This window comes from Stylophora pistillata, chromosome 7, assembly GCF_964205215.1.
Source record: "Stylophora pistillata chromosome 7, jaStyPist1.2, whole genome shotgun sequence".
Classification (NCBI taxonomy): Eukaryota; Metazoa; Cnidaria; class Anthozoa; order Scleractinia; family Pocilloporidae; genus Stylophora; species Stylophora pistillata.
In genome coordinates, this window is record NC_142525.1 from 14,523,816 (window position 1) to 14,529,815 (window position 6,000).

The 6,000-nt window shown below is 38.6% G+C and overlaps 1 protein-coding gene across 3 annotated transcripts in view; it reads left to right on the top strand.

Annotated features, from left to right (window-relative positions):
• The window catches only part of LOC148726760 (proto-oncogene tyrosine-protein kinase receptor Ret-like), a 37,035-nt gene that overhangs the window by 23,536 nt on the left and 7,499 nt on the right, over positions 1–6,000 (top strand). The gene's annotated exons all lie outside the window — the stretch shown is intronic.

Genomic DNA, 6,000 nt, shown 5'->3' on the forward strand with positions numbered 1-6,000 from the left:
ATAACTTCAAATGCCATTTTTCTGCATGTTATGGCTTCTTTACAGTGTTTACTTTTAAGAAAAAAAGAAACTGACTAAGCGTTATAGGCACTTTAAGCTGGGCAGCCACCCTATTGTCTCCAGAGTCGTGGCAGGGTTATATAACATCCAACCTACATTACCCAGGTATGTAACAACTTGGGACCCTCAACAAGTACTAGCTTATCTAAAAGATTTCCCCTATGTTCTAATTCGTTCAAAAAAAAATAATTGTAACAAATACGGAAAAAATATGAGTCTAACGCGAAAAAAATTACACACCATAAATAGATTGCAAGGCAATTTAAAAAATAGAATTTTCCTATGAAAATAAAATAAACCGGGTCAAAATTTATTTTAATAACTGCAAAATTAGTTGTACATAAATAAAGGAATTTTGCGCAGAACGGGCCTCCATAGGTTTGTCCAAAGTCTGCTTTCCGTAGATCTACAGTAAACCGGAAATCAGAGACAGATTTCTGCCCCCTTGCTTGCCAGGCGAGTGTTGCGGCAACTTTTTTTTTTCCCATAATGTTGCAAACTTGTGACAAAATCCTCAGACCAATTAAATGTACGGCAGGATTTGCTTGTAATTGACATCTTTTCTCTCCTAAAGTGGTTGTTAGTAAATTCATTGAGAGAGATTAACTTTTAGTACAGGCCTTTCAGAACCTGTCTGCTTTTGTTAACATAGTTTCGGCTGAAGTCAAAGGGCTTCTGTATGACAGTTAATGCGAAAAGTTGAACAAGGAGACTGAACGATAAACCATTCCTTGATACAGAGTAACCTTTGTCTCTCTTTTCCACTTGAATTTGCAATTTGTTGGTCGAGTCTTTAAGTACTTATATTTGATATGTGTGTTAGAGGAGCAAAAAGGGCTCTTTTTTGGAGTTGACACATAGCCCCATCTAAACACGCCTGGGGGTCGAGAGAATTCTAGAGGAAACAGGAAAAGCTCCGAGTACTGCATAAAGATTGAAGAGCTTTCATTACCTTTGGAGTTAAACAATGATTATAAACAGACCTGCAGGTTGCTAGTCTTCACTAAAAGCCTCGTTATTTCATATCCAAAATAAACAGCAAGTCTGTTAGCCCATTTTCCTTAAACGCTATCAAAAATCCATAAACAAAACAGAAAGGAAATTTGACATCATCAACTGCGAAGTCTTCGAACACAGACTTAAGTAGGTGACGCACTCAGCGATCTATACGCCGATCGCAGTGACTAATGAAAATCACTAGGTTTCCCTGGTGCGGTGATATCGATTTTCGCCGATCTGACTGCGATCGGCGTATAAAATTGCTCTGTGTCACCTGCTTTACTCCCGCTTCCCGCCTATTTTAATCTGTCAGGTTCAACCCTAAGGATAACTTTGAACTATAAATAATTAATTTCATTATTTGGGAGGTGCAGGAGAAATCGAAAGTAGCGAGAACCGGAAACATATCTGCGCAACTGAGTGCTCAGCATTTCAATCGCAGTCCGGAAAAATCAATTTTTCAAGACATAATTTCTCTATTATATCAAGTATGTTTTTCCATTTAAATTGAAAGGCCACAATAGATTCTGGGCCGTCTTTAAAACAACTTATCATTTTGGAGCATGATAGTTCTTTCCATTCCAGTTTTTACCCGTACATTACCAAGAAGAACTTCCGTCTATAAGCCGTCATTAATTAATAGCCAATCAGTTCTCGTGTCAGTAGTAATGATGTTTTCATCAGCTTTAATTAAATCATCCTTGGGCATCAAGGCATCCAAAAGTGATGCGTTGTTTGAAATATATCTTAGTATGAATTTCATTCATACCTCAACTCACAGGTATCGAAATTAACCTGCTGCATTTGTCCTAATATTTGTCTTGTCTACTTTCTTCTTTCGTATCAGAACTCGGTCGACTACAATGCCTCATTTGGATTAGTTTTATATTGACAGCAGCAGATTGTTGAACCTTTAAGATTGAGCGGTGTTTTAATTCAAAATCAGACGGAAGCTGTTGTGTTTTAATGAAAGCGAAAGCACTAATTGTCGTTATATAACTGCGATCTAAAATATTGTGCAACGTAATGAATGCAAGGGGATTACTATGGCAGTACAGTGGAGGCTAACTGGGCACCTTTTGGCTCTATTTTGCAACACTTGGGGGTTCAAGAATTTATCAAACTAACTTAAATTTTTTAGAGATAATACAGAATTCAAATAGAGATTCCAAAACATCACTTTTGCCGACAGACTTGGAATTCATGTAAGGAAGTCAAGGGGATTGCTGCATGCGGTGGCCAAGTTAGAGGAATCTGTAAAGATCGCAAGGGAATTCAACCTTTATAATAGAAATGGTAGTGAAAGTTTCATATAGTAATGAAATTTTTTACCAGAGTGTATCAAATGATGGAAAAAAAAAATTTTTGATCAAAATATTAATTTGCCTCTGTCATCTCATCATGTCCACAATTGGTGCACTCTTGTGAAAAGTTGCATCTTTGTCTGTTGTTTCATCCCTCCAAATTGAGGTTCGCTGGATACATCTACTTCTAGATTTTAACATGTTTGCTTCGGCTCGGAAATAATAGTCCATTAGCGATTAATTCTGTGTGTAACCTAAGAAATACCATTGTTTTTCACACAGTTTTTGCATCAAAGTAGTGGCAACCATGTTTATTGTGCTTACAGTGCAAATTTGCATAGAAAGTTTTTGAAAATAGGCCCAGATTTTGTTCTTTCCTTATTTGTACCCTATTTTTCCCACTAAAACAGAGGTTCCATTTCAAAGAAAGCATCAATTTCATAGCAACAATGCCTCACAAAACCACATCACAGCATGAAGTTATCATACTAATCATAGCACATTTTCAAGAACCTAATCCATCAGTTAATTTTTTATGATGATTTTGTTCGGAGGATGAGAAAGGCAAGGATCCTGCGAGAAATCTGAATGCAAGGTGTGGAACTGGCTGTTGTCATGCATTTTTTGCAACTTCAATCTCGCGTAGCTTAGCTAAATAGAGTAGGTGGTTTATGTTTGCTAGATTTTGGTTGGAGCACATCCCAATTAGGCTACTTACACAGTAATGTAAGTCTGCACGATCCTCGCAGTAAAGCACAATTTAAGCAATAGTGAGAATTAGACCTGAAAGAATTCAGGCTTGTACGGGATTCGAACCACTGACCTCTGCGATACTAGTGCAGCGCTCTACCAATTGAGCTAACAAGCCAACTGGGAGCAGGCCCTCAAATTAATTCGACATAAACCCGTAAGATGATAAATCAAACACAAAGAATATATGAAAGACATAATTTTTATATCTGAACTGCGGTTCTGAAACGTACATGTGTACAATCCTCGCAGTAAAGAAAATAAGAGTATTCCCAAAGATTTGAGAGCCTCTGGTACTACCTAAAATGCTGAACGTAATTTAAAATGAAGTTTATCAATCTCTATTAAATCAGTTTAACTTGACCACTGCTCTTTTCAGGCTTATGCATGTCTGGGAACTACAGAGCAGTGAGAGAGAAAAAGAGAAAGACAAGAGATAGTGGCCTTTATTTGCTTGATAATTTGACTAAGGATTGCTAAAATTTTTGTTTTTATTTTCCTTTTTTCTCAGCCTTTTGGTAGCTAAATTTTGCGACTTTTAGTCACAAAATATACTTTTCACTAGCCATGGCAACTGAAACGGTTCAAACTTGGAACACTGTCATGTTTGGGGAGGTGTTCACCCACCTCTGTCATTGTAAACCACTCTTAAAATTAAGATTTAGATGTTGTGCTAGGAGACTCTAATGCCCTGAGTTAGTGTTAAAATTTTAATGTTCAGTTGATGCCGACTATCTGGCATGATCTCAGCTCATAGATTAGAAATATCACCTAAATGGTTTTCTGAGTGTCAACCTGAAAAAATCCTCCATTTCACTCTTGGATACTATGAAAATTTAATTACCAGTAATTTGTTTGAAGAAGAAGATCATCTGTCAACATCCAGACAACAGCAATTTCCTTGGAACCACAATACTCATTAGAGAACCGCAAACCCAAGGCATGTTAATCAATTCAACTCTACTTGTAGGGTTGGACCAGTTAGGTATTGAAGACAATTCACTCAAATGTTACTTTGTGTAGCTGCTGTTTTTTAATCTGATCTGTTATTTTCCAAATTGATATACAGTTAATTTTAGCAGTGATTTCCATAAAATCCTCTGCAATACAAAATATTAACAGCGTAAAAAACGATCCAAAATAACCCACTTTCGGCTCACATCTACTCCTTTGTTTTTGTCAAAGCGTCTGGAAAACTATAAATAACGGAGTCAAATCTGAACAGATTCAAAGTCTAATAATCTGATAAGTAAAAGCATATCTAAAACTATACAGAAAAGAGAACGGTGAATGGCAAATCTAGAACCCTATATACAAGGCTGCTAAAAATCATTAAACAATGTCAGTGGCTCCCTCGGCAGCTGCGATTTCAACGTCACAATTATTGTATATAGTTAATAATAATAAAAATAATAAGCAGTGAGAAGTCAACCGAAGAGCGGCCTGTGCGATGCAATAGAAGCAGGATAAAGTGGACTGAAGAAATGAACGATATTCTCCTGGATTGTAAGAGTAAAGCCCAGGCGTTGGTAAAGTCTGAAAATCCACCCTGACTAGGGAATGGCAGAAAGAAAGGTTACATGCATGTAATGAAAGAGCTATGGGACGAAGCGGGATTTGAGAACTTGGCTTTAACCAGCCAGAACTTGCGGGACCAAGCGGCGAGATTAGAAAAGTCTACTGGAGATGTAGGACATGTGATCTCGGTGAGCGTAAGGTTAAAAGGTGGGTCTGAGGAGGCCGATGGATTGGAAGGAAGTACTAGCGAAGTTAATGTTTGTAATATGCAAGCAACTAATTTAGCAATCAACCAGCCTGAAAACGCAGATTTGCATACACTAGCTGATGAGACTAGTCTTGAGGGACCAGATAGTGAGCTTAGTCAAGACACTCGCGACCTCATTGACTTATCAAACTTGATTCTTGCTCGTGTAAACACCTCACCGAGAGAGTTTGGTGAACGCGAGTTTGATACGCGTATAAAAGAAAGACCGACTAAGCGCGACCTGGATAACATCAACCAGACAATAGCGGAGCTAATGAAGCAGAATCAAGCGTCCTCAGGGGAGAACCCATTCAGTTATATATGGACTGCAAACTGTGTTCTTTATTCTGTTGTAGTCGCTTTTCTAATAAACAAAGGATGGAAAAAGCAGCATAGCGGAACTTTTGCCAGCAGTGCAAAACAGAAGTGGAAGAGAGTGTATGAGGAGCAAGTGGTAGAAGTCAGGAAAAAGATATCGATCGCGCAGGCTGAACTGGAGCATATTAACCAGCAGTTCGAAGCCGATGCTAGCCAGGGCTACGCAAATAGCGCGAGTTGCTTAATAAGGACAAAGAAGGTGAACGACCTAGTGAATTTTTGCTGGAAGCGCGCGGCGTCTCTACATGTGGGTGTGGCAACTGTGTTCCAGGCGATTTCAAGTATTGACGGAGAGTACCCTCTGGTTCTCAGAGGGGAAAACATCGTTGATTCCTAAACCTGGGGAGTTTACCTGTGATAATCAACGTCTGATCACTTGTTTGAACACCGTTTACAAATGGTACACATCATGTCTACTTGTCCCCACTGACAAGCGTCTGGACGGTTACGATCTGATGGAGGGTGCGCAAAGGGGTGCGCGTGCGGGATGTAGCGGTACAATGGACAATCTGTTAATAGATCGAATGGTTACCTTGGATTGCCACCGCTCCGACGAAAGGCTAACGCTCGAAACGTCAGCTTTTATAATCGTAACGGTGGCCAATTTACCATTTCAACTTTGTTGATATAATCAAATTATAATATTCAATATAAGTTTGCCGGTATTTTTTTTTTACCTCTTATCTGATCAACCGTAGCAGAATTTGTATTTCCTATCTTTTTTTTTGATCGAGTACATGCGCA